Below are 5,000 nucleotides of genomic sequence, written 5' to 3'. Positions count from 1 at the left end.
CGCGCGTGCGGCCCAGAACATCTAAGGGCATCACAGACCTGTTATTGCTCAATCTCGTGCGGCTAGAAGCCGCCTGTCCCTCTAAGAAGAAAAGTAATCGCTGACAGCACGAAGGATGTCACGCGACTAGTTAGCAGGCTAGAGTCTCGTTCGTTATCGGAATTAACCAGACAAATCGCTCCACCAACTAAGAACGGCCATGCACCACCACCCACCGAATCAAGAAAGAGCTATCAATCTGTCAATCCTTCCGGTGTCCGGGCCTGGTGAGGTTTCCCGTGTTGAGTCAAATTAAGCCGCAGGCTCCACTCCTGGTGGTGCCCTTCCGTCAATTCCTTTAAGTTTCAGCTTTGCAACCATACTTCCCCCGGAACCCAAAAGCTTTGGTTTCCCGGAGGCTGCCCGCCGAGTCATCGGAGGAACTGCGGCGGATCGCTGGCTGGCATCGTTTATGGTTAGAACTAGGGCGGTATCTGATCGCCTTCGAACCTCTAACTTTCGTTCTTGATTAATGAAAACATACTTGGCAAATGCTTTCGCTTCTGTTCGTCTTGCGACGATCCAAGAATTTCACCTCTAACGTCGCAATACGAATGCCCCCGCCTGTCCCTATTAATCATTACCTCGGGTTCCGAAAACCAACAAAATAGAACCGAGGTCCTATTCCATTATTCCATGCACACAGTATTCAGGCGGGCTTGCCTGCTTTAAGCACTCTAATTTGTTCAAAGTAAACGTGCCGGCCCACCGAGACACTCAATAAAGAGCACCCTGGTAGGATTTCAACGGGGTCCGCCTCGGGACGCACGAGCACGCACGAGGCGGTCGCACGCCTTCGGCTCGCCCCACCGGCAGGACGTCCCACGATACATCCCAGTTAAACACCGACGGGCGGTGAACCAACAGCGTGGGACACAAATCCAACTACGAGCTTTTTAACCGCAACAACTTTAATATACGCTATTGGAGCTGGAATTACCGCGGCTGCTGGCACCAGACTTGCCCTCCAATAGATACTCGTTAAAGGATTTAAAGTGTACTCATTCCGATTACGGGGCCTCGGATGAGTCCCGTATCGTTATTTTTCGTCACTACCTCCCCGTGCCGGGAGTGGGTAATTTGCGCGCCTGCTGCCTTCCTTGGATGTGGTAGCCGTTTCTCAGGCTCCCTCTCCGGAATCGAACCCTGATTCCCCGTTACCCGTTACAACCATGGTAGGCGCAGAACCTACCATCGACAGTTGATAAGGCAGACATTTGAAAGATGCGTCGCCGGTACGAGGACCGTGCGATCAGCCCTAAGTTATTCAGAGTCACCAAGGCAAACGGACCGGACGAGCCGACCGATTGGTTTTGATCTAATAAAAGCGTCCCTTCCATCTCTGGTCGGGACTCTGTTTGCATGTATTAGCTCTAGAATTACCACAGTTATCCAAGTAACGTGGGTACGATCTAAGGAACCATAACTGATTTAATGAGCCATTCGCGGTTTCACCTTAATGCGGCTTGTACTGAGACATGCATGGCTTAATCTTTGAGACAAGCATATGACTACTGGCAGGATCAACCAGGGAGCTGCGTCAACTAGAGCTGAGCAGCCGGCCGCCCGGGAGTGTGTCCCGGGGGCCCGCGCGAACACGCAAGCGTCCGCTCAATTATTCTGCAAACAGGAGGAGGCTGAGCTCCCCTGCACAACACACCTCGAAACCCTCTCAGGTCCCGGCGGCGCGCAGCGCCGTCCTAAGTACTTGGTCGGGTTCGAGAGAGGCGCAATCGCCCGGAGTTAGGCGAGTAGACGCTTTAGGTGCGACCACCCGTGCTCCCAACTGAGCTTGCCGCTGCCGACAGAGGCCCGGGAGCGTGCTGTCGTGGCATTGCCGGCGGGAGACAACACGCGCCACCTACGGTGACCGGCAGCTCCAACGCCAGCGCCACAGAAGGACAAAAGCCCTACTTGGGTGCCGAAGCGAACTCTCCCAGCACAGCGCACGCGCCAACACGTCCGCACAGCTGCGATACAAACCACCTGCGAGAACCGCTGGGGCGACCGAGCAGCAGACGGCGTCGCGGCGCCGAGCGCCGGGCGGCGGCGCATCCTCAGCGCACAAAGTCCTCAATCGGACCAGCACACTGCAGATGGCCACCGCGCTTCGCACCGGGCCCGCGAGGACCTACTTTGGCCGCAAGGCGCCGCGAGCAGGGGGCGCCGGCGCGCAGCTGCGCCGCCTGCCGCGTCCGTCGGCCGGCGCGCCTGCCACCGGCCGCCCCCACCAGCCGGCTGTAGCGCGTGCGCCCACGCACCGCGCTGCCAGCACGCCGGGCGGCCCCCCCTCACCGGCCGGGGACGGTCCCACCCAGCCACCGCCGCGTATCGCCTCACACCCAGATCCCCTTTCACGTTCGTGGGCATGGTGGGTCCCCTTTCACGTTCGTGGGCATGGTGGGTATCCCTGAAACAACCGGTTAATAGCTCGACCGATCGTCGCCAACACTGATTCACCTCTAGCGAGAACAACCGCACCACAACGGGTTACCGGTTGTTCATTTGCGTAACGTCACCAGCAAACGTACACGTCCATCGCCATTTGCAACGAGTATTGCATGCCTGTGTCAGGTGTCACAACACACTACGTCTGCCCACATAGACGCAACAACATGTGCACGCCTAGAGAACACGTGGAAGGTAGACCCCGTACGTATGCGGTGTCCATTGCGCGAACGACTGTCAGCCCGCCTCTGCAGCATGTCGCAGATGTGGAACGCGGTGCAACATGCTATCACGGTGTGTGAGAAGAGACGACTACGTCCGAATACACGCTCCACTACATCAACAGACTGCTCATGCTGATCGCCATCCAGGGCGTCCGTTCCTCCCACACGTCTGTATGGCGTACCACACTGCAATCCAGCTCTTATAGGGAGACGACACGTAGCTGCGTGCACAATATTTGGACTGTATGGTCCGCCGTTGCTAGGCGCTGTCGTCATACGGTCACATGGGCCACGATGTATCATTCAGTACATACGGAGCAATGTGCAGTACAGTTTGTGGGTTTTGCGTACATCGGCGGACAGGTGACAGGCCGTACCACAACGTAGGCTGAGTACGTCGGCATGCGAAGGGCATTGAACATGCAAACTTCTCACCGACCAGCTTGCGAAGGCAGGGGGGAAGGGGGGGGGGCATGTACGTCCTGCTGCTATCCACACTACAGTGTATAGCAGGAGCATGTGGAAAGTCAGCAACACCTGCAAGGTGTTTAACATGACGCGATACACAGGGGACCGGGCAGTGCGAGTAGCGAACTATATTGCGAGGGTTGCGGTTAGGCAACACTACACTACTTTAACGGGTTGCATAACAATTACAGAGCAGGTTCAGCGACAACGTGCGTCAGGTTAAGGCGCAATATAGTTTAGGTTACGGCGCACTTTAGGTTAGGTTAAGGCACATTATAGGTTAGGTTAAGGCACAACATGGGTTACGTTAAGGCACAACATGGGTTAGGTTAAGGCACAACATGGGTTAGGTTAAGGCACAACATGGGTTAGGTTAAGGCACAACATGGGTTAGGTTAAGGCACAACATGGGTTAGGTTAAGGCACAACATGGGTTAGGTTAAGGCACAACATGGGTTAGGTTAAGGCACAACATGGGTTAGGTTAAGGCACAACATGGGTTAGGTTAAGGCACAACATGGGTTAGGTTAAGGCACAACATGGGTTAGGTTAAGGCACAACATGGGTTAGGTTAAGGCACAACATGGGTTAGGTTAAGGCACAACATGGGTTAGGTTAAGGCACAACATGGGTTAGGTTAAGGCACAACATGGGTTAGGTTAAGGCACAACATGGGTTAGGTTAAGGCACAACATGGGTTAGGTTAAGGCACAACATGGGTTAGGTTAAGGCACAACATGGGTTAGGTTAAGGCACAACATGGGTTAGGTTAAGGCACAACATGGGTTAGGTTAAGGCACAACATGGGTTAGGTTAAGGCACAACATGGGTTAGGTTAAGGCACAACATGGGTTAGGTTAAGGCACAACATGGGTTAGGTTAAGGCACAACATGGGTTAGGTTAAGGCACAACATGGGTTAGGTTAAGGCACAACATGGGTTAGGTTAAGGCACAACATGGGTTAGGTTAAGGCACAACATGGGTTAGGTTAAGGCACAACATGGGTTAGGTTAAGGCACAACATGGGTTAGGTTAAGGCACAACATGGGTTAGGTTAAGGCACAACATGGGTTAGGTTAAGGCACAACATGGGTTAGGTTAAGGCACAACATGGGTTAGGTTAAGGCACAACATGGGTTAGGTTAAGGCACAACATGGGTTAGGTTAAGGCACACCATGGGTTAGGTTAAGGCACACCATGGGTTAGGTTAAGGCACACCATGGGTTAGGTTAAGGCACAACATGGGTTAGGTTAAGGCACAACATGGGTTAGGTTAAGGCACAACATGGGTTAGGTTAAGGCACAACATGGGTTAGGTTAAGGCACAACATGGGTTAGGTTAAGGCACAACGTAGGTTAGGTTAAGGCACAACGTGGGTTAGGTTAAGGCACAACGTGGGTTAGGTTAAGGCACAACGTGGGTTAGGTTAAGGCACAACGTGGGTTAGGTTAAGGCACAACGTGGGTTAGGTTAAGGCACAACATGGGTTAGGTTAAGGCACACCATGGGTTAGGTTAAGGCACAACATGGGTTAGGTTAAGGCACAACATGGGTTAGGTTAAGGCACAACATGGGTTAGGTTAAGGCACAACATGGGTTAGGTTAAGGCACAACATGGGTTAGGTTAAGGCACAACATGGGTTAGGTTAAGGCACAACATGGGTTAGGTTAAGGAACAACGTAGGTTAGGTTAAGGCACAACGTGGGTTAGGTTAAGGCACAACATGGGTTAGGTTAAGGCACAACATGGGTTAGGTTAAGGCACAACATGGGTTAGGTTAAGGCACAACATGGGTTAGGTTAAGGCACAACATGGGT

At 53.3% G+C, this 5,000-nt stretch overlaps 1 non-coding gene across 1 annotated transcript in view; it reads right to left on the bottom strand.

Annotated features, from left to right (window-relative positions):
• The window catches only part of LOC126443552 (small subunit ribosomal RNA), a 1,909-nt gene extending 336 nt beyond the window's left edge, over positions 1-1,573 (bottom strand). The window contains exon 1 of the ribosomal RNA XR_007582001.1: positions 1-1,573. This exon is cut by the window's left edge and continues 336 nt beyond it. This is a non-coding gene — a ribosomal RNA (small subunit ribosomal RNA).
• Positions 1,574-5,000: the final 3,427 nt, after the last annotated feature.

The sequence above is a fragment of the Schistocerca serialis genome, unplaced genomic scaffold (genome assembly GCF_023864345.2).
Source record: "Schistocerca serialis cubense isolate TAMUIC-IGC-003099 unplaced genomic scaffold, iqSchSeri2.2 HiC_scaffold_157, whole genome shotgun sequence".
Taxonomy (NCBI): Eukaryota; Metazoa; Arthropoda; class Insecta; order Orthoptera; family Acrididae; genus Schistocerca; species Schistocerca serialis.
Note: the sequence above shows the minus strand (reverse complement) of the source record. Positions and strands in the feature narration are given on the sequence as shown.